This window comes from Hyla sarda, chromosome 6, assembly GCF_029499605.1.
Source record: "Hyla sarda isolate aHylSar1 chromosome 6, aHylSar1.hap1, whole genome shotgun sequence".
NCBI classification, from domain to species: Eukaryota; Metazoa; Chordata; class Amphibia; order Anura; family Hylidae; genus Hyla; species Hyla sarda.
This window is the reverse complement of record NC_079194.1, coordinates 61,860,910-61,884,511: the sequence shown is the minus strand read 5'-3', so window position 1 is coordinate 61,884,511 and position 23,602 is coordinate 61,860,910. Positions and strand designations below refer to the sequence as shown.

Below are 23,602 nucleotides of genomic sequence, written 5' to 3'. Positions count from 1 at the left end.
GCACTGAGGGGGCATGACCATGATTTTAGGAGGGGCGTTGCCGACCCCCGCAGCGTGAAAACAGACGTTCGGAAGTACAGTGGGGATCAAAAATTTGGGCACCCCAGGTAAAAAATTTTATTAATGTGCATAAAGAAGCCAAGGAAAGATGGAAAAATCTCCAAAAAGCATCAAATTACAGATTAGACATTCTTATAATATGTCAACAAAAGTTAGATTTGATTTCCATCATTTACACTTTCAAAATAACAGAAAACAATAAAATGGCATCTGCAAAATTTTGGGCACCCTGCAGAGTTAATATCTTGTACTGCCCCCTTTGGCAAGTATCACAGCTTGTAAACGCTTTTTGTAGCCAGCCAAGAGTCTTTCAATTCTTGTTTGAGGTATCTTTGCCCACTCTTCCTTACAAAAGTCTTCCAGTTCTTTGAGATTTCTGGGCTGTCTGTCACACACTGCTCCTTTAAGGTCTATCCATAGATTTTCAAATATGTTGAGGTCAGGAGATTGTGAAGACCATGGCAAAACCTTCAGTTTACGCCTCTTGATGCAAGCCCCCATGGATTTCGAGGTGTATTTAGGATCATTATCCATTTGTAGAAGCCATCCTCTCTTTAACTTCAGCTTTTTCACAAATGGCATCACGTTAGCATCTGAAATTTGCTGAAATTTTATTGAATACATTTTTCCTTCTACTCGTGAGCTGTTCCCTGTGCCTCTGGCTGCAATACAACCCCAAAGCATGATTGATCCACCCCATGCTTAACAGTTGGACAGAGGTTCTTTTCAATAAATTCTGTTCCCCTTCTTCTCCAAACGTACCTTTGCTCATTCTGGAGGGATTGTGTAGTCAAACGTGGGTTTTGAATAGTTTTTCTCACAATTCTGCGAGCTGTTCTGTCTGATATTTTTCTTGGTCTTCCAGCTCTTGCTTTAACTTCCACTGTTCCTGATGACTGCCATTTCTTAATTACATTCCGAACAGAGGATATTGACATCTGAAAACATTTAGCTATCTTCTTATTAGGGATCGACCGATTATCGGTATAGGCGATATTATCGGCCAATAATCACGATTTTGGGCATTATCGGCAATTACCTTGCCGATAAGCCGATAATGCCCCGCCCCCCGCACCGCCCGCACCGCGACCACCCACCCCCGACCGCCCCCTCGACCCACTGCACCGCGTCGCACCCCCCACTGTAGTGCTGGGCGGTATACTGGTATGAACCGGATACCGTTTTTTTTTCTCCCACGGTATGGATTTTTGCCCATACCGCTATACCGCTCGGGCCCCTCCCCCACCCTCCGGGTCAATAAAAAAAAATTAAACTTACCTGTAATGGGGGTGGTCCGGGCCATCCATCCTTCCTGTAGTGTCCGGCGGCATTCCGAGTGGAGGTTGAACCGGTCCGGGCTGTCCTTCTTCTCCGGGGGTGCTCTTCTCCACTCCGGGCAGGCTCTGGCCTAGTACGCTGCATAGACGCCGCTACGCCGTGAGGTCAGGTGCGTCGCTGCGCACGGGCGTCACTGCGCAGCGGCGTCTATGCTGCGTCACTAGGCCGGAGCCTGCCCGGAGTGGAGAAGATGACCCCCGGAGAAGAAGGGCAGCCCGGACCGGTTCACCGTCCACCCGGAATGCCGCCGGACACTACAGGAAGGATGGATGGCTCGGACCACCCTGACAGGTAGGGGGAGAGAAGCGGGTGGTGGCGGCGGCGGCCTATGGCACTGCAAATGCCACTGCAGTGCATTGATTTAAAGCGCCCGCTTTAACTCAATGATCTGCAGCGGTGTCGCGGGGGGATAAATAGCCGATAATTTATACCGAAATATCGGTATAAGTTATCGGCTATCGGCCCTAACCTCCACCGATTATCGGTATCGGCACTAAAAAAACGATATTGGTCGATCCCTACTTCTTATAGCCTTCTCCAGCTTTGTGAGCGTCAACTATTTTCAGTTTCTGATTTCTAGACAACTGCTTAGAAGAACCCATGGTGCTGATTGTTGGAGCAAGGTCAGATTAGTCTGGGCATTTAAAACCTTTGAGATTGACATCACCTGGTTTTCCCAGATGATGATTGAGAACAATCCATGACAATGGACACAGGTCTCAGCTTTGCAAAGGGGGCAGTGCATGCTACAAATTCTGCAGGGTGCCCAAACTTTTGCAGACGCCATTTTTTTGTTTTCTGTTATTTAGAAAGTGTAAATGATGGAAATAAAATCTAACTTATAAGAATGTCTAATCTGTAAATTGATGCCTTTTGGAGATTTTTCCATCTTTCCTTGGCTTCTTTATGCACAGTAATACAAATTTTTACCTGGGGTGCCCAAACTTTTGATCCCCACTGTAAATGTTCCAGTGGCCAGTGGAGTACCCCTTTAAGATGATCTGTAGACATTTGTACTGAGATCAGTATAAAGCTAAAGCACATGACCTATAATCAGGAACACCACTTATGGGTGTAGGAGAGGTGTGTCCGCCATTACTCCTGGGGGCTGGGTGAGTTGTTATGTCTTCTTGCCTCGAACAGCAAGCCCTGACAAATATTAAACGTGAGGGGTAAACATTTTGGGTGGTGCATGTGATGGAACCTGGAATATTGTGATCTGTTCTCTGTCCCTTGTCACAATTAACGGATCATCTCATTACATGGGAATGTTCTTGTTTGTGTAGGAGCAGAAACTGAATTTCTGATGGTATGCAACTCACTTGACGGGAACGCTAGTAACACAGGATTTTGGCTTGTTAAATATTAGTTAAGAAATATCTCAGATGGTGTTCAGTGTAAAATTGTTTGACCCCTTAAGGATGCAGTCCATTTTGATTGGACAACATTTTTTTCTTAAATGAACTGGTGCCAGAAGGGTAAACATATTTGTAAATTACTTATTACTTCCAGTACTTATCAGCTGCTGTATGTTCCAGATGAAGTTATTTTCTTTTTGAATTCCCTTTCTGTCTGACCACATTGCTCTCTGCTGACACCTCTGTCCATGTCAGGAACTGTCCAGAGTAGGAGCAAATCCCCATAACAAACCTATCCTGCTCCGGACAGTTTCTAAAATGGACAGAGGTGTCAGCAGAGAGCACTGTGATCAGACAGAAATGAAAAAAAAAAAAATACTTCCTCTGGAGCATTCAGCAGCTGATAAGTACTGATAAGTAATTTACAAATCTGTTAAACTTTCTGGCACCTGTTGATTTGGAGAAAAAAAAAAGTTTTCCATCGGAGTACCCCATTAACCCCTTAAAGACATAGGGTGTACAGGTACGCCCTGACGTCCTGGTACTTAAGGACTCAGGGCATACCTTTTCACCCCCCAGGAGCGCTGCTATCGTCCGACCAATAGCAGCCAGCAGAGAAGGTGTTAATGTCCCCTTCTCGCAGCTCTGCTAGCCCACTGAGTTCTGTCAGCGGGTAGAGCTGTGAGAAGGAGCCAGGGACCCCCCCTCTGCCAAGATCTGTGCCCCTCATGGCTGAAGAAGTCCTCCTGTGTCCATTAGTTCAGGGTGAAGTTTTCTCTGAATGTCGTCTATGCCGCTCGTAATGGGAGTCCCCCCCCCCCAGACGAGCGTACCGGAGACCCCTTCCGGGGAACCTGTCTGGAGACCCCCAGAGGGTTATCAGCCACGGATTCCTGAGTATTTTTTCAGTGACAGCTTTGTCAATCTAATGGTGGAGCAGACTAATCTGTACGCCCAACAGTTCATCGCCTACCACCCTGATTCTTTTTTGGCTAGGCCCAATGGATGGTACGCCATTGATGCAGCCGAAATGAGGACATTTTGGGGCCTCATGCTGCATATGGGCCTGGTCAAAAAACCAAGTGTGAGGCAGTACTGGAGTGACTGGAGTGGGGATATCTTCTACCAAACCCCACTCTACTGTATGGCCATGGCACGAGGACGGTTCGAGGCCATTCGGAAATGCCTGCATTACGCTAATAATGCGGCATGTCCTCCCCGAGGTGATCCCACCTATGACCGGCTTTACAAAGTGAGGCAGGTCATTGATCACTTTGGGGCCAAATTTTGGGAGGCCTACGTACCCCTCGGGGAGCTCTTGGTAGATGAGTCTCTTATCAGGTTAAGGGGAGAGTCATCTTCCGCCAGTATATTCCCTTAATGCTGGCACGGTATGGCGTGAAGCTCTACAAACTTTGTGAGAGTACCTCCGGGTACACTTGCAAGTTTAGAGTGTATGAGGGACGAGATTCCTGTATTGAACCCACAGAATGTCCTCCCACTCTGGGTGTTAGCGGGAAAATCGTTTGGAACCTTGTGCACCCATTGCTGGATAAGGGTTACCACGTGTACGTGGACAACTTTTATACCAGTATCCCTCTGTTCACATACCTTACTGCCAGATTCACTTCCGCTTGTGGGACCGTGCGGAAGAACCAAAGAGGCCTCCCTCTAAATTTTCTCCAGATACCTATGCCCAAGGGTGAGTCCCGTGCCCTTACCCATGAAATCCTGTTGCTGGTCAGGTATAAGGATAAGAGGGATGTCCTTATGCTGACCACAATTCATGGTAACGGCAGCTTACCCGTCCCTGTGCGAGGTACCACAACACTGGTCCTCAAGCCCGATTGTATTCTGGGCTACAATCAGTTTATGGGGGGAGTTGATCTCTCTGATCAAGTCCTCAAGCCATACATGGCTTCCCATACATGTGGGAAACATGGGTATGGTACAAAAACGTTGCGGTCTACTTAGTTCAGGTTGCCATTTACAACTCTTTTGTACTGTACCAGCACGCTGGCAACACAGGGACATTCCTTTAGTTCCAAGAAAGTCCTAAAGGCCCTGTTCTTTGGCGACCGGGAAAGGGCAGGCCGGGGTTCCCAAGTGCACTTGATGTCCACACATGGGGTATTTCCATACTCAGAAGAGATGGGGTTACAAATTTTGGGGGGCATTTTCTCCTATTACCTCTTGTAAAAATGTAAAATTTGGGGAAAAAACTGCATTTTTGTAAAAAAAATTATAATTTACATATCCAAAGTCGTCAAACACCTGTGGGGTGTTAAGGCTCACTGTACCCCTTGTTACGTTCCCTGAGGGGTGTTGTTTCCAAAATAGTATGCCATGTGTTTTTTTTTTTCTTTTTGCTGTTCTGGCACCATAGGGGGTTCTTAAATGTGACATGTCCCCCAAAAACCATTTCAGAAAAATTCTCTCCAAAATCTCATTGTCACTCCTTCCCTTCTGAGCCCTCTACTGCGCCCACCAAACACTTTACATACACATATGAGGTATTTCCTTACTCGAGAGAAATTGGGTTACAAATTTTACGAAGATTTCTCTCCATTTACCCCTTGTAAAAATTCAAAAACTGGGTCTACAAGAATATGCGAGTGTAAAAAATGAAGATTTAGAATTTTCTCCTTCACTTTGCTGCTATTCCTGTGAAACACCTAAAGGGTTAACACACTTACTGAATGTCATTTTGAATACTTTGAGGAGTGCAGTTTTTATAATGGGGTCATTTGCGGGGTATTTCTAATATTAATGCCCTTCAAATCCACTTCAAAACTAAACTGGTCCCTGAAAAATTCCGATTTAGAAAATTTTGTGAAAAATTGGAAACTGAACTTTGAAGCCCTCTGATGTTTTCCAAAAGTAAAAACATGTCAACTTTATAATGAAAATATAAAGTAGACATATTGTGTATGTTAATCAATATATCATTTATTTGGAATGTCCATTTTCCTGTCCAGTATAGTTCCCCCACATAAGCAGAGCGCTTCAAAGTAAAAAAAAAAAAAAAAAAAAAAAAATTCAAATTTTTTATCTAATTTTAGAATTTTTCACCAAGAAATGATGCTAATATCTGCGAAAATTTACCACTTTGTTAACGTAGAATATGTCATGAAGAAACTTCCTCGGAATCAAATTTATAAGTAAAAGCATCCCAGAGTTATTAATGCTTAAAATTACAGCGGTCAAATTTGCAAAAAAAGGCTCTGGTCCTTAAGGTGAAAATGGGCTTGGTCCTTAAAGGGTTAAGGACACAGACAATTTCATTTTATGCATTTTTGTTTTTTCCTCTTTGCATAACTTTTTTATTTTTCCATCCACATAGGCTTGTTTTAATGCGTGAACCAATTGTACTTTGTATTGACACCTTGCTAGAAGGCAGACCAGAGAAGAAAAACGCAGCAGCCAGCGAGAGCAGGTGAGAAAAGCTCCGGCAACCATCTTAACACCACTGTGATTGCACCATGGGTGGTCCGATGTGTATCTGTACACCTCCACAATACTTCAGATGCCGTGAATAGTATTGAAGTACTGAAGGGTTGATGGCGGACATCAGTGGGATCGCTCATGTTTGCCATTATCCATGAGGTCCTAGCTGCCGAAAACAGCAGCCGGCTGGTTCTGATCACTGTGTTGGGCGACACAGTGACCACAAAACAGCACAACATACATGTCCTTCACTGTAAGTCCCAGGGCACAGCGACATGCATAAATGTCACGTGCCCTTAATTAAAAAAAATGATTATAGATAACTAAAGTTCCCCAAACATGATGCTTTATCTCTTCATCCTCCAGGAGATACTCCCTGAAGAAGCACACTATGTGCGAAACGGCGTAGGGGTAACTCGTTGTCCACAGGTAAGGAGCCTGGCCATATTCCCTCTGGCATATGGGACTGTTTCAGTTCATCTAGGCTTTGATCCTTAGGACCCGGAGATAAGTATACAACAGTGTTTATCTGGTCGTGCTCTGTTGGTCCTGTCCGATATATATTCCCACATGTGACATTGTATGTACAACGTGAATGTTCAGGATGTCTCCTTTCCTGACTTTTCCACTTGAATATTTATTTTGATATGTACATGTGCTGCTCATATTTGCACTTTATGCCCCTATATATTGCTTTACAATGTGATGGATACCTTTGTACAATATAATATGAACTAGCAGTGTTGAGTAGTAAAGAAAGAAGTCGCACTCACCCCATAGAAGCAGTATAACAGTCCTTTCAGTTTATTCACACCGGCAAGTGGAACAGTTAAAAGCGGTCACACACGTGGGGAGCGAGAGCAGCCGCTCTCAGGATGCGGGGGCACACCACCCAGGCAACTAGTTTCGCGTCACAGACCGACGCTTCCTCCGGCCAATAGGGTGTACGCCTTCCTTAGGAGGTGGAGATACATTTATGTCCGTACAAAGAAAGGGGTGTGGTGACCGCAACATACAGGTAAGTGCGTTCTAAATAACATAACCATTTAAAAACATAAATATACACAAGTTAATAGCATTAACCACCTATCTAGGTAGTGGATTCACAAAAAAGCTGACAGGTCTTGCCTGTCATTCATACCTGTCGGGCCCATAGCATTTAGCCGGATAATCCAGAACGCCTCCCTACGTAGTAGGAAGGCGTGTTTATCTGTTCCAACAGGTATATTCTCTATTCTCTCCAAACCGGCAAATACGAGACCATCGCTACCCCCGCCATGACAATCAGTCATATGAGCGATGAAGCGAGGTAATCCCTTGCCCGATCGGAGAGAATAGAGATGCTCCCTTACATGTGCACATAATTGTCTTTTAGTTTTGCCCACGTAGTATCTTCTGCAAGGGCATATTAGACAGTATACAATGTAAGTAGACTTACATGTGATCAACTGGTTCACAAAAATATTAACACCTCCAATTATAAAGTTTCTTTTAGCTATATTAAACTGACAAAACCTACAATTTTTGCAAGGAAAATTTCCTTTTGGTGTACCCTTTTTTAACCCGTGATCATCCCTATCCTGACAGTTCCTGTTATGTTTTTTTAATAACATCTCCAATGGTGGTGGACTTTCTGAACGTTACAATTGGTTTTTCCTTTGCCTCTTCACTCAATTCTTCATCTTCTTCAAAGTAATACCAGTTATCAATGATACTCTTTTTTATTACTTGATTCATGGGTGAGTTAGCGAAGGAAAAAACAATGCGTTTATTGTTTTCTTGATTTCTTTTGGCTTTTCCTTTATTAGAGAATAGTAAATCTTCTCTCTTCCTTTTTTCTGCTTTTTTATAGGCACGTTCTATTACTTCGAGTGGGTAGCCTCTCTCAACTAGTCTCCCTTTTAGTTCCTCCGCCTGTTCTATGAACGTTTCATTACTGCTGTTCACTCGTTTTAGCCTAAGGAACTGGCTGTAAGGGATATTATCCCTAACATAACTAGGGTGAGAGCTGTTATAATGGAGTAGTGTGTTTTTAGATATAGCTTTTCTGTAGCCTGTTGTCTCCAACTTGCCCTTACTGATGTTAAGCTTGACATCGAGGAAATCAATGGAGCTACCTCCAAATACGTAGGTAAAAAGCATATTGACACAATTTCTTTCATTCAGGTAGCAGACGAAGCTGTGGAACTCTTCTTTTGTTCTATTCCACACGATTAGGACATCGTCTACATATCTAAGGAAATAGACAATTTTACCTACGTATGGGTTGCTTCTGGAGGAGATGGATCTCTTCTCCATCACTGTTAGGAATACATTCACATAAGTACATGATACAGGCGAGCCCATGGCGGTGCCATGGGCTTGCCTGTACCATTGGTTCTCGTGCATGAAATCATTATTTTCAAGGAGAAATCCTAAGGACTCACAGATCAATTCTCTGAATCCTGCAGATTTACCCGCATCGACTAAAAAGGAGTCCATAGCCTCTATACCCGCACCATGAGGGATGCGGGTATAGAGGCTTTCGATGTCCAGGGAAACTAAATTATAAGAGTCCTGGAAAGTAAAGTTCTCAAAAGCTCCCAACAGTTCACCAGTGTCCTTAAGTAAGGTGGGAATATGTTTAAGTAGGGGTGCTATCAGCCATTCAATATAGGCCGATAGTGGCTGAGTTATCAAACCTATGCTGGCGACTATTGGCCGTCCTGTGGGGTTGTGCACCTTTGGCAATATATACCACTTAGCAGGCTTTGGTGTGGCAGGCAACAGTTTTTCCGCAGTTTTTTCGGTGTTTTTCAACCTGGCGTCTAAGGAGGGAGCGGAGCTTGTCGGTAGTTCTTTTAGTGGGATTCTCTTTTAGAGGCATATAGACATTCCTGTCTCCTAGTTTGTGATCAACCTCTTGCTTGTGTGCATGTGCCCCCCAGACCACTACCGCTCCCCCCTTGTCTGCCTTTGTGACAAGGAGATCCTTTCTTTTGCCTAGCCACTCCAAAGCCCTTTTTTCTTTCCAAGTGAGATTTTTTTCAGGTGCTGGGTATAATAAAGCTTCAACGTCTTTTTTTACTGCCCTACAAAATAGATCTACATTGCCTCCAGGGACATAGATCTATTCCCTTCCTGGAAGTAGGAATGTTTAACACTGTCCTCTAAACACGAAGGCGTTTGAACTTCACCTTCCATAAGATCACAAAGCATCTCTGCATTAACTTGATCCTGTTGGGAAAAATCACTGGAGACCATAAATCCCAGCCTAGATACTACACATGGTTTTTCACCTTCTAATAGCATTTTTCTCTCTACATCTTTATTCCCACTGCTTTTTTTCATGCGTGAAAAATATTTATTAAGACAGATTTTTCTCAAAGCCCTGTGTAAATCGATCTCAAAATGTGTAGCATTAAACTTATCATGGAGTCCGAAATTGAGTCCTTTTGATAGGACCGCTACACAGTCTTTATCCAGGGTTACATCTGTTAGGTTGACCACATTGTTTACAGTCACTATTGCTTCCAGGCAACCTCCTTTCTCTTCCAAGCTTTTCCCTGTATATACTTGGCTTTTTTTCCTCCTCCTTCGCCCTCTCCTGGTGCGCCTCCTAGAGGGGCGGCCGTCGATGTATTTGGTTGCTCCGGGAGACGAGACCTTGCTACACCCCCCTCTTCGGAGAGGCTCGAATCCGACTCCGTAGTTAGGAAATCAGATAGTTTTAGTTTTTCCAGGTTTTTTCTTCTCACTCGACCACTCTATTTTCCATTCCTCTTTATACTAGCCTTTATACTGTTTTACTTATTGTATTGTGGAAACTCCCAGCAATGAGTTTTTAGTCTGACCGTTGATGCTCCTTTAAATTTTTTCTTTATTTTTGTCTTGTAAACAATAAAATGTGTCATTTATTCTACTATATGTGTTTTGGTGTCCATTATTAGGGTTTCAGCATTGGTGTTGGACACTGAACCTTTTCTTTGGTTCTACATTTATGCCCAATTTTTTGGTTATCTCCTCCGGGAGATGGAAAACTGTCTCTTTAGTGCCACATATAGGTAGCTGCTCTGTAAGCCAATGTCTGACCCCTAAACTATTCTCGATATATGATTAGGGATATCAACCAAACAAGGCATCCATCTGTAGACAAGTGTTCCAGGTTTCTTTCCCCTTGTAATTATCAGCTATTGCTTAGCTGGATGACATGCCTTTGACAAAGCTCTAGGGGTCCTGGTGGTGTTTTCCAATGTAGGTTCCTCCCAGTCTTTGGCTCCAGGCCTTTGGCTATTTGGGCATGCTGGAAGTTGTAGTTTTGCAATAGTTGGAGGCACCCTGGTATGAGATCACTGCTTTACAGTAACAGCTGGAGATCCGCAGGTAGAAAGAATATCATTGCAGTGGTCTCCAAGCCGTGGGCCTCCACCTGAGGTCAGGATGTGAGGATAAAATATGAGGAGGGATATGAGAATGGAATATAAAGACAGGATAGGAGATTGAGATATGAGGTCAAGATTGGAGTATGGGATATAAGGACAAGATAAGAGGTCTTCTTTCACATGGTGTAAGTAGGAAGAGTGAGTAACGCCAGGTATTCGGCTAGTTGGTAGATATTTACATAATCATTTTAAATTATTTATTTTTATTCTCATATACTATTGTCTTACCGATATAGGCGTGCGCAGCCTATTGCATAAGCACAAACTCATGCCGCGCGTGTGTGTAAATATATATATATATATACACACACACACATACACACACAAATACACTCTTGCTTGCATGCACACATACATAAACAGACCTGCACTCATATAGGTGCAGTATAAGTCCCCGCAAATTAGGTTGGCAGTACAGTTCCCCCCTACATTAGGTGCAGTACAGTTCCCCCACATTATGTTGGCAGTACAGTTCCCCCACATTAGGTGCAGTATAGTTCCCCCAAATTAGGTGCAGTATAGTTCCCCACATTAGGTGCAGTATAGTTCCCCCACATTAGGTGCAGTATAGTACCCCACTTTAGGTTTTAGCCCCCCCACATTACTTTGGCAGTGTCCCCCACAGAAATACAGCCTTCAGCCATATACAGTGTATGGCTGGAGGCTGTATGTCTGTGTACTGCCCCACTTCAGTGTTCTGACCTCCACTCCTCCGGTCCGGGACCATAGCAGTAGGTCCCGGGACCAGAGGAATGGTGGTTGGAACACTGAAGATGACGTGCTGCCAGCTGGTGCTGGTGACTTACCATGCCGGCCGACGCGTGTCCTCCTCGTCGATGCTTCGCTACTCCGTTGCTATGGGCGCACGCACGGGATGTAAGTGACGTCCCTGCATGCGCTACCTCCCGGCGGCCCCTGCTTTTTTAAAGTTAACGCGGGGGCTGCCGCAGAAAGGTAACCGAGACATCGTTGTGTCCCGAAAAATATTTCAGGACAAAGGGATGTCCAGAATGTGACAGGGGCCCCCTGGGGGCTGCTCAGTGGTGGCCGCAGATCCCCCCCCCCCTCCCCCAGTCTTGATTAGGGTGTGCCCCGGCACACCCCGTGCGCACGCCTATGTTTACCGATTATCTGTTGAAGGTCATCGTGACCGAAACGTCACGAGATGGTTTGCCAATGAACAAACCCAAATGGTAAAATATGAGAGGCAAGTTATTTTTTTTACATCTGTAAGGAATGAGGCAGGACCGGCTCTGCTTGTAGGCAAAATAGGCAGGCGCCTAGAGCGCACTCTTGATAAGGGCGCCGCTTTGCCTGCAGTAATAAAGTTAGCCAGCATCCGAAGCACCCACCCATCCAGCTAAACCCTGCCACCCCATTAGTAAGGTTATTACAGAAGAAGGAGGTTTGTTACAGTGTGCCACCCCAGTAGTAAGGAAATTACATGAGGAGGGAGTTTGTTACAGTGTGTCACCCCAGTAGTAAGGAGATTACAAGAGGAGGAGGTTTGTTATAGTGTGTCACCCCAGTAGTAAGGAGATTACATGAGGAGGGAGTTTGTTACAGTGTGTCACCCCAGTAGTAAGGAGATTACATGAGGAGGAGGTATGTTCCAGTATGTCAACCCTGTAGTAAGGAGATTACATGAGGAGGAAGTTTGTTACAGTGTGTCACCCCAGTAGTAGGGTGGGGTGTGTCAAAGGGCAGAGCCAATGGGAGAGATCAAGGGGCGGCAAAATTAGCTTTCGCCTAGCGTGCCAAAAATCCTTGCACCAGGCCTGAAGTGAGGTCCTACTTAGGCACCTGCTGATATTTCGGGAGTACCGTGTCTGCTAATGTTTGGACAATCCCTTTTAACATTATTCTCCATTGCTCTCGAGAAGTCCATCTTTGACCATTAGGCATGGCTTGAGTAAGAACGGAACGTTCTTTGTGTAAACTGCAATAATAGAAGATCCACACGTAGAGCGGATCTGTTAATTTATCGTAGCTCTACAATAACAATGGTCTTCTATGTTGGAATATTTCTATAGAAACGTTCCACCAATTCCGGTTAACGCAGTGAATCACTCGTAATTGCTCCTTCTTTCTTAAATCTGGTAGGAAAACTCCACTTAATGAGACATTCTCCTGTAATGACATACGCGATGGAAGAAGAAAGGAAACACACACATCTTAATTTCTTAAAAATTTTTTTTTGCTGCTTTTATTCCTCAATTTTATTAATTATCTCTTTCTTAAACATCCCTTTAAGGGGGAAATTAAATAGAACCATTTACAAAGAAAATTATTTACAAGTATTCATCGTGGTATATGATTAATTTACATCACAGGAAAAGAACAAAAAGAGGAAACGATCTCTCTCATTAAATAATAATCACAGGTGTAGGGAAATATTGCTGGACTAATTACAGAAATGAATAGATCCCCTATTTAATCCCTTCAATTCCTGCAGGTGCGGGAGAGTCTTACAATGCACAAGCTTTAAAGGAGTACTCCGGTGCAGTAACACATTCCCTATCCAAAGGATAGAGGATAAGTGTCTGATCCCGGGTTTGGGTCCAACCGCTGGGACCCCCTGCGATCTCCTGTGCGGCACCCCGGTAGTCCCCGATCCCTGCATGAATCGGCAGCCGACATGCCCCCTCCATGTATCTCTGTGGGAGAGCCGGAAATACAGTGTTCGGGTGTCTTCGGCTCTCTCATAGAGATACATACGTGTGTGTCGGCTGCCGCTTTGTGTGAGGGGTTGACATGCCCCATTCTTGGGACTGCCGGGGTGCCGCGCAGAAGATTGCGGGGGGATCCTTTGGATAGGGGATAAGTGTTTTTGCGCTGTAGTACTCCTTTTAAAGAAATGTATGAGAGTAGAGCAGTGTTTCCCAGCCAGTCCGGGCATGCTGGGAGTCGTAGTTCTGCAACAGCCGGAGGCACACTGGTTGGGAAACACTGGACTAGAGAAACATGGCTGCTTTTTTCTAGGAACCGCACTAGCCTCGTCAGTCAACCGATCTGGTACTGCAGCTCGGGCACCATTCAAGTGTTTTTCTAATTTCATAAACCAATTTAAGGGGAAACTCTACCAAACACTCTACTAAACAATACATGTATTCCCCTTCCTTTTGTGCATACAGAGACAGGCCCTAATGCTAGGTTGTCATGATCTATTGATACCATTACCTGTAGAGGCTGACCAGTGGAGAAGGATACAGTATGTCATTTAGACTTTGGGTCGAATTATATATCAAACGGATGGATGGTGGGAATGAGTGACACATTACGTAGATTGAAAATTCACCAGCCAGTTGGCATTGCCATACAGATTTTTTTTCTCCTTAGGGAGTAGAATTTTTGCAACAGCTGAAGAGCCACAGGTTGGCGAACACTACTATGGGGCTTTAGTAAGTGGAGTGAGGTCCATATTAATATTTAAACTCATTACAGTACAATGGTCCCTCAACATACAATGGTCGTCCTGGAACCGATTAATATTATAACTTGAGCGACCACTGTAACTGTAATAACTGTGAGAATATTGTACTTTAGGTTCCAAAATTACCTGGTCACTTTAGTGAAAAGATCATTCTGCATAGCCAAGTGGCTAAAGGCCCTAATACACATTGGACCTGCCATTTTCGGCAGAACCAGCCCACAGTTTTCCCTAAGGGATGATTGCTAGAAAAGAGTAGAGTAAGGCCCCTTTCACACTGCCGTCATTCCCCATGGAGAACAGCCGTTAAACTCTCTCTCTCTCGCAACAGCGGGTCCCGATGGATCCCATTATAGTCCATGGGGTCCGTTGAGCGCTGTTGTTTTTTAGCTGGAGAAAAAAAACGCACTTGCAGTAATTTTTCTCCCGCTATTCTCCCCGTGTTCCCTGACGTCTGTCGCACTGCCGTGTAACAACAGCAGTGTGAAAGAAGCCTTAGGTGTGTTGAATTTCATTGTCCAATTCTTTTGTTTTCCATAGAGGTAACCTGCCACCAAATGTAGACGTAGCATTCTCTTCTCTCCCCATTGCAAATTACATGTATGCTAGGCAAAACGGGAAATCTATGTGTATGGGGAATTGGAATAAATAGCTGTTGGGCTGACAAATATTAAAGGTGCACTGAAGAAGCAAATAGTGGAAACCATATACACTTTGTTCCTTTTTGTCATGGTACTCGCAAAATTCACTTTATTACAGATTAAAGCGTGACTGTTCATTAGAGCCGGGTGAAGCGGCAGCAGTGCGCTTCAATCCCCAGCTCAGCACTAAATTTAGAAGACTATAACAGAGCTCGTCTCCTGTGATCAGTGGGACTCTGTGAAGCACACCGCACAGTACATTAAAGGTGATATCTCATGTAAAAAATTGTTACTATAATGCCCAGGCTTCCTGCAAATAAATCAATAAAAAGGACTCTGGACCTGCTGCTGATCCCCCGTTGTCTCAGTATCTCGCTCCACTCCTCCGCCGCTGTATTCTTCCTGGTCCCGCCTCGGCTGGCGATCAAAGCCATTGCTCAATGAATCACACTGACGCTCTGCCTCTTGCTAGTCAAGGCGGGGCATAGCTGCGACCAGGGATTTGCTGACCATGGCTGGACCAGACAGCAGCAGAAGAGCGAAGCGAGATACCGGGCCATGGGGGGAGCGGCAGCAGGTGAGTCCTGTTTCTTGGTTTGCAAAATTCAAGCAAAGAATAGAAAAGCGTCAACTCACCGGGATCTGCGGGTTATAATCTTCAATACTTTATTTCTTTCATATTAAAATATATAACATGGCAGCATGAAGGGGAGAGGAGGAACAGATGGACGAGGAAGACTGTAGCTACTTTGCGTGCACCATGCGCTTCGTTAGGCTCCTCCCAGGATTCTGAGCGGTGGGTGAAATACCCTCACTCTCAGGTGAATCCAGCTATAGGGAAAGGGAAAAACTGGAATGGCATGGTTACTGGATGAAGTAAGTTGCATAACATCATCATATAAAAATATAGATGATGAGTAGAAATGAAAGAAAATGAAAAAAGATGATGAAAAGATTTATATATATATATATATATACATATATACAGCAACAGGAGAATACAGCAGCACACTGCTAGCACAAAGATATAGATGAAACATGAGTATATAGATAAAACATGAGTATATAGATAGAACATGAAAAGCTATGCAGCTGTAATGCAATAAATGAAGATATGAAACTATGAAAATATGAGGTACTTAGCTTGCAAATTTGACGCCAAATAGCGTGGACCGTCCCACCACGGTAAGGAGACCTCATTCTGGGACGGACCCTACACTGTGTATATGCCTCTGTGTGAACAGTACAAGCAGGCATTGCAAGGTCTGAAACATCCAAGGCACCTTATACACACCTAATAGAGGTGGGTGGGGTGCAGGAGCCAACATGGAGGTAGCCACTCCCCCGTATGTGTAATACAACCAAAGGATAAATTGGCCAGCACTATTGATCCAAACTATTGTAAAAACCTGGCTTGCAGGTGCAAGCTGCTGGGCTAAATATACAGCAACAGGAGAATACAGCAGCACACTGCTAGCACAAAGATATAGATGAATCATGAGGTCACCTTACCGTGGTGGGATGGTCCACGGTATTTGGCGTCAAATTTGCAAGCTAAGTACCTCATATTTTCATAGTTTCATATCTTCATTTATTGCATTACAGCTATATAGCTTTTCGTGTTCTATCTATATACTCATGTTTCATCTATATCTTTGTGCTAGCAGTGTGCTGCTGTATTCTCCTGTTGCTGTATATTTAGCCCAGCAGCTTGCACCTGCAAGCCAGGTTTTTACAATAGTTCACACGGCCATCTGTCCCCGTTTTTTCCCCCCCGCTTTGGTTCTGTTCTTGCAGGCTGTAAACGAATTAAAAACGGTTTAAAAAAATCCCATTCATGACAATGGGAATTTTTTTACAATCCGTTTACATCCGTTTGTACCTGTCTGCACTCACGGCACATGCAGTATTTTTTCTTCTGTCAAAAAAAACAAAAAAAACGGATACAGTAAATTTAACATTGAAGTCTATGAAAAACAGATGAGCCTTTAATGTCATCAGTTTGCATCTGTTTTTTCAATCCGTTTTTTGATCCGTTTTTACTTCTGAGCATGCTCAGAACAAAAAATATATTTGGTAGTATGAAATAGATTTAGAATTACAGAAAGTCACCGCATGTGAATTCACCTTTACTCCCAACCTAGAACTGGGGGCATCTGGCAGCACTTCTGCCTCCAGCTGAATAATCTCTGTGTACTTATCACATTCTCTTGGCGCCTGTACAGACTTGTAAACAAACACTCTGGGACAGAACATTAGCAGAGAATACATTACAAGTTCAAGAACATCAAGCACTTGTTTCACTGAACGACTTATTCATGATCAACAGAAAACAGCGTAACAAAAGTGGCATCAAAAGCTTCTTGTCTTCCCGACGCCACTAGTTTTTGGTATCCTGCTATATTTTGGGAGAAATGTTCAGCCTTTACAGTATGTGGTCAATAAGTACTCTGATACGGCGCTAAAAGGAAGCTGAACCCTGCGGAACATTGGCATTTTGTCACTTTATTAGCTCTTAAAGGGGTAGTCCAGTGGTGAAAAACGTATCCCCTATCCTAAGGGGGGAGTCCGACCGCTGGGCCCCCCCCGATCTCCTGTACGGGGCCCGGCTTGCTGGCCAGATAGCGGGTGTCGACCACCGCACGAAGCGGCGGCCGACACGCCCCCTCAATACATCACTATTAGAGATGAGCGAATTTACAGTAAATTCAATTTGTCACGAACTTCTCGGCTCAGCAGTTGATGACTTATCCTGCATAAATTAGTTCAGCTTTCAGGTGCTCCGGTGGGCTGGAAAAGGTGGATACAGTCCTAGGAAAGACTCTCCTAGGACTGTATCCACCTTTTCCAGCCCACGAGAGCACCTGAAAGCTGAACTAATTTAGGCAGGATAAGTCATTACCTGCCGAGCCGAGAAGTTTGTGACGAATCGAATTTACTGTAAATTCGCTCATCTCTGATCACTATGGCAGAGCCGGAGATTGCAGAAGGCAGCGTTCCCTCTCTGCTATAGAGTTATATTGAGGGGGCGTGTCAGCCACCGCTTTGTGCATTGGTCAACACGCCCCCTTCCCGTGGGCTGCCGGGCCCCGTACAGGAGACCGCGGGGAGCCCCCCGCGATCTGAAACTTATCCCCTATTCTTAGGATAGGGGATACGTTTTTCACCACTGGATATTGTCACGATGCCGGCTGGCAGGTAGTGGATCCTCTGTGCCAGAGAGGGATTGGCGTGGACCGTGCTAGTGGACCGGTTCTAAGCCACTACTGGTTTTCACCAGAGCCCGCCGCAAAGCGGGATGGTCTTGCTGCGGCGGTAGTGACCAGGTCGTATCCACTAGCAACGGCTCACCTCTCTGGCTGCTGAAGATAGGCGCGGTACAAGGGAGTAGGCAGAAGCAAGGTCGGACGTAGCAGAAGGTCGGGGCAGGCAGCAAGGATCGTAGTCAGGGGCAACGGCAGAAGGTCTGGAAACACAGGCTAGGAACACACAAGGAACGCTTTCACTGGCACAATGGCAACAAGATCCGGCAAGGGAGTGCAGGGGAAGTGAGGTGATATAGGGAAGTGCACAGGTGAACACACTAATTGGAACCACTGCGCCAATCAGCGGCGCAGTGGCCCTTTAAATCGCAGAGACCCGGCGCGCGCGCGCCCTAGGGAGCGGGGCCGCGCGCGCCGGGACAGGACAGACGGAGAGCGAGTCAGGTACGGGAGCCGGGGTGCGCATCGCGAGCGGGCGCTACCCGCATCGCGAATCGCATCCCGGCTCGCAGCGGAATCGCAGCGCCCCGGGTCAGAGGATGTGACCGGGGCGCTGCAGCGGGGAGAGTGAAGCGAGCGCTCCGGGGAGGAGCGGGGACCCGGAGCGCTCGGCGTAACAGTACCCCCCCCCTTGGGTCTCCCCCTCTTCTTAGAGCCTGAGAACCTGAGGAGCAGACTTTTGTCTAGGATGTTGTCCTCAGGTTCCCAGGATCTCTCTTCAGGACCACAACCCTCCCAGTCCACTAAAAAAAAAGTTTTCCCTCTGACCTTTTTGGAAGCTAAAATTTCTTTGACAGAGAAGATGTCCGAGGAGCCGGAAACAGGAGTGGGAGGAACAGATTTGGGAGAAAAACGGTTGAGGATGAGTGGTTTGAGAAGAGAGACGTGAAAGGCATTAGGGATACGAAGAGAAGGAGGAAGAAGAAGTTTATAAGAGACAGGATTAATTTGACACAAAACCTTGAAAGGACCAAGATAGCGTGGTCCCAACTTGTAGCTAGGGACACGGAAGCGGACATATTTAGCGGAGAGCCATACCTTGTCTCCAGGGGAAAAAACGGGAGGAGCTCTTCTTTTCTTATCCGCGAACTTCTTCATGCGAGATGAAGCCTGTAAGAGAGAATTTTGGGTCTCTCTCCATATGATGGAAAGGTCACGAGAAATTTCATCCACAGCGGGCAGACCAGAGGGCAAGGGAGTAGGGAGGGGGGGAAGAGGGTGACGGCCGTACACCACGAAAAATGGGGATTTGGAGGAAGATTCAGAGACCCTAAAGTTATACGAGAATTCGGCCCATGGGAGGAGATCTGCCCAGTCATCCTGGCGGGAGGAAACAAAATGTCGCAAATAATCACCCAAGATCTGGTTAATTCTTTCTACTTGTCCATTGGACTGGGGATGATATGCAGAAGAAAAATTTAATTTAATCTTGAGTTGTTTACAGAGAGCCCTCCAGAATTTAGACACGAATTGGACACCTCTATCCGAGACAATCTGCGTAGGCAACCCGTGAAGACGAAAAATGTGTACAAAAAATTGTTTAGCCAACTGAGGCGCAGAAGGAAGACCAGGAAGAGGGATGAAATGTGCCATTTTGGAGAATCGATCAACGACCACCCAAATAACAGTGTTGCCACGGGAAGGGGGTAAATCAGTAATAAAATCCATACCAATCAGAGACCAAGGCTGTTCGGGGACAGGCAGAGGATGAAGAAAACCAGCGGGCTTCTGGCGAGGAGTCTTATCCCGGGCACAGATAGTGCAGGCTCGCACAAAGTCCACAACATCCGTCTCCAGAGTAGGCCACCAATAGAAGCGGGAGATGAGTTGCACAGATTTCTTGATGCCCGCATGACCTGCGAGATGGGAGGAGTGACCCCATTTGAGGATTCCGAGGCGTTGGCGTGGAGAAACAAAGGTCTTTCCAGGAGGAGTCTGCCTGATGGAGGCAGGAGAAGTGGAGATCAGGCAGTCAGGAGGAATGATGTGTTGCGGAGAGAGTTCAACTTCTGAGGCATCCGAGGAACGAGAGAGAGCATCGGCCCTAATGTTCTTATCGGCAGGACGAAAGTGAATCTCAAAATTAAATCGGGCAAAGAACAGAGACCACCGGGCCTGGCGAGGATTCAGCCGTTGGGCAGACTGGAGGTAGGAGAGGTTCTTGTGGTCGGTGTAGATAATAACAGGAAAACTTGATCCCTCCAGCAGATGCCTCCATTCCTCAAGTGCTAATTTAATGGCTAGAAGCTCTCGATCCCCGATGGAGTAGTTCCTCTCCGCTGGAGAGAAGGTCCTAGAGAAAAAACCACAAGTGACAGCATGCCCGGAAGAATTTTTTTGTAGAAGAACAGCTCCAGCTCCCACTGAGGAGGCATCAACCTCCAATAGGAAGGGTTTGGAAGGGTCAGGTCTGGAGAGGACGGGAGCCGAAGAAAAGGCAGACTTGAGTCGTTTAAAGGCGTCTTCTGCTTGAGGAGGCCAGGACTTGGGATCAGCATTTTTTTTGGTTAAGGCCACGATAGGAGCCACAATGGTAGAAAAATGTGGAATAAATTGCCTGTAATAATTGGCGAACCCCAAAAAGCGTTGGATAGCACGGAGTCCGGAGGGGCGTGGCCAATCTAAGACGGCAGAGAGTTTGTCTGGATCCATCTGTAGTCCCTGGCCAGAGACCAAATATCCTAGAAAAGGAAGAGATTGGCATTCAAACAGACATTTCTCAATTTTGGCATAGAGTTGATTGTCACGAAGTCTCTGAAGAACCATACGGACATGCTGGCGGTGTTCTTCTAGATTGGCAGAAAAAATTAGGATATCGTCCAGATATACAACAACACAGGAGTATAACAGATCACGAAAAATTTCATTGACAAAGTCTTGGAAGACGGCAGGGGCGTTGCACAGGCCAAAGGGCATGACCAGATACTCAAAGTGTCCATCTCTGGTGTTAAATGCCGTTTTCCACTCATCCCCCTCTCTGATGCGGATGAGGTTATAGGCGCCTCTTAAGTCCAATTTAGTAAAGATGTGGGCACCTTGGAGGCGATCAAAGAGTTCAGAGATGAGGGGTAAGGGGTAGCGGTTCTTAACCGTGATTTTATTAAGACCGCGGTAGTCAATGCAAGGACGTAGGGAGCCATCTTTTTTGGACACAAAGAAAAATCCGGCTCCGGCAGGAGAGGAGGATTTACGGATAAAGCCCTTTTTTAGATTCTCCTGGACGTATTCAGACATGGCAAGAGTCTCTGGGGCAGAGAGAGGATAAATTCTGCCCCGGGGTGGAGTAGTGCCCGGGAGGAGGTCGATAGGACAATCATAAGGCCTGTGAGGAGGTAGAGTCTCAGCTTGTTTTTTGCAGAAAACATCCGCGAAGTCCATATAGGCCTTAGGAAGACCGGTTACTGGAGGAACCACAGAGTTACGGCAAGGGTTACTGGGAACCGGTTTTAGACAGTTCTTGGAACAAGAGGACCCCCAACTCTTGATCTCCCCAGTGGACCAATCCAGGGTTGGGGAATGAAGTTGAAGCCAGGGAAGTCCAAGGAGAATTTCCGAGGTGCAATTGGGGAGGACCAAAAGTTCAATCCTCTCGTGATGAGATCCGATGCTCATAAGAAGGGGCTCCGTGCGGAAACGTATGGTACAGTCCAATCTTTCATTGTTTACACAATTGATGTAAAGGGGTCTGGCGAGACTGGTCACTGGGATGTTGAACCTGTTGACGAGAGAGGCCAAAATAAAATTTCCTGCAGATCCAGAGTCCAAGAAGGCCACAGTAGAGAAGGAGAAGGCAGAGGCAGACATCCGCACAGGCACAGTAAGACGTGGAGAAGCAGAGTAGACATCGAGGACTGTCTCACCTTTGTGCGGAGTCAGCGTACGTCTTTCCAGGCGGGGAGGGCGGATAGGACAATCCCTCAGGAAGTGTTCGGTACTAGCACAGTACAGGCAGAGGTTCTCCATACGGCGTCGTGTCCTCTCTTGAGGTGTCAGGCGAGACCGGTCGACCTGCATAGCCTCCACGGCGGAAGGCACAGGAACAGATTGCAGGGGACCAGAGGAGAGAGGAGCCGAGGAGAAGAAACGCCTCGTGCGAACAGAGTCCATATCTTGGCGGAGTTCCTGACGCCTTTCGGAAAAACGCATGTCAATGCGAGTGGCTAGGTGAATAAGTTCATGTAGATTAGCAGGAATTTCTCGTGCGGCCAGAACATCTTTAATGTTGCTGGATAGGCCTTTTTTGAAGGTCGCGCAGAGGGCCTCATTATTCCAGGACAATTCTGAAGCAAGAGTACGGAATTGTACGGCATACTCGCCAACGGAAGAATTACCCTGGACCAGGTTCAACAGGGCAGTCTCAGCAGAAGAGGCTCGGGCAGGTTCCTCAAAGACACTTCGGATTTCCGAGAAGAAGGAGTGTACAGAGGCAGTGACGGGGTCATTGCGGTCCCAGAGCGGTGTGGCCCATGACAGGGCTTTTCCGGACAGAAGGCTGACTACGAAAGCCACCTTAGACCTTTCAGTGGGAAACAGGTCCGACATCATCTCCAGATGCAGGGAACATTGGGAAAGAAAACCACGGCAAAACTTAGAGTCCCCATCAAATTTATCCGGCAAGGATAGGCGTAGCCCAGGAGCGGCCACTCGCTGCGGAGGAGGTGCAGGAGCTGGCGGAGGAGATGACTGCTGAAGCTGTGGTAGTAACTGTTGTAGCATAACGGTCAGTTGAGACAGCTGTTGGCCTTGTTGCGCTATCTGTTGTGACTGCTGGGCGACCACCGTGGTGAGGTCAGCGACAACTGGCAGAGGAACTTCAGCGGGATCCATGGCCGGATCTACTGTCACGATGCCGGCTGGCAGGTAGTGGATCCTCTGTGCCAGAGAGGGATTGGCGTGGACCGTGCTAGTGGACCGGTTCTAAGCCACTACTGGTTTTCACCAGAGCCCGCCGCAAAGCGGGATGGTCTTGCTGCGGCGGTAGTGACCAGGTCGTATCCACTAGCAACGGCTCACCTCTCTGGCTGCTGAAGATAGGCGCGGTACAAGGGAGTAGGCAGAAGCAAGGTCGGACGTAGCAGAAGGTCGGGGCAGGCAGCAAGGATCGTAGTCAGGGGCAACGGCAGAAGGTCTGGAAACACAGGCTAGGAACACACAAGGAACGCTTTCACTGGCACAATGGCAACAAGATCCGGCAAGGGAGTGCAGGGGAAGTGAGGTGATATAGGGAAGTGCACAGGTGAACACACTAATTGGAACCACTGCGCCAATCAGCGGCGCAGTGGCCCTTTAAATCGCAGAGACCCCGGAGCGGGGCCGCGCGCGCCGGGACAGGACAGACGGAGAGCGAGTCAGGTACGGGAGCCGGGGTGCGCATCGCGAGCGGGCGCTACCCGCATCGCGAATCGCATCCCGGCTCGCAGCGGAATCGCAGCGCCCCGGGTCAGAGGATGTGACCGGGGCGCTGCAGCGGGGAGAGTGAAGCGAGCGCTCCGGGGAGGAGCGGGGACCCGGAGCGCTCGGCGTAACAGATATTTCCTTTAAGCAATAATCCGCTGCAGAATATGTCCAAGTGAATGTAGCTGGTAGAGACTTGGTAGAAAGTTTGATTTTATTATACAGTATTTGTATCATAACCTACATCTAC

General features: G+C 46.5%; 1 long non-coding RNA gene across 2 annotated transcripts in view; it reads left to right on the top strand.

Moving 5' to 3' along the window:
* LOC130275679 (uncharacterized) overlaps positions 1-23,602 on the top strand; it is a 96,325-nt gene that overhangs the window by 46,659 nt on the left and 26,064 nt on the right. For both annotated transcript variants that reach the window (XR_008844867.1, XR_008844866.1), the window contains 2 exons: positions 6,100-6,192; positions 6,570-6,632. This is a non-coding gene — a long non-coding RNA (uncharacterized LOC130275679). The remainder of the gene's footprint in view (positions 1-6,099; positions 6,193-6,569; positions 6,633-23,602) is intronic.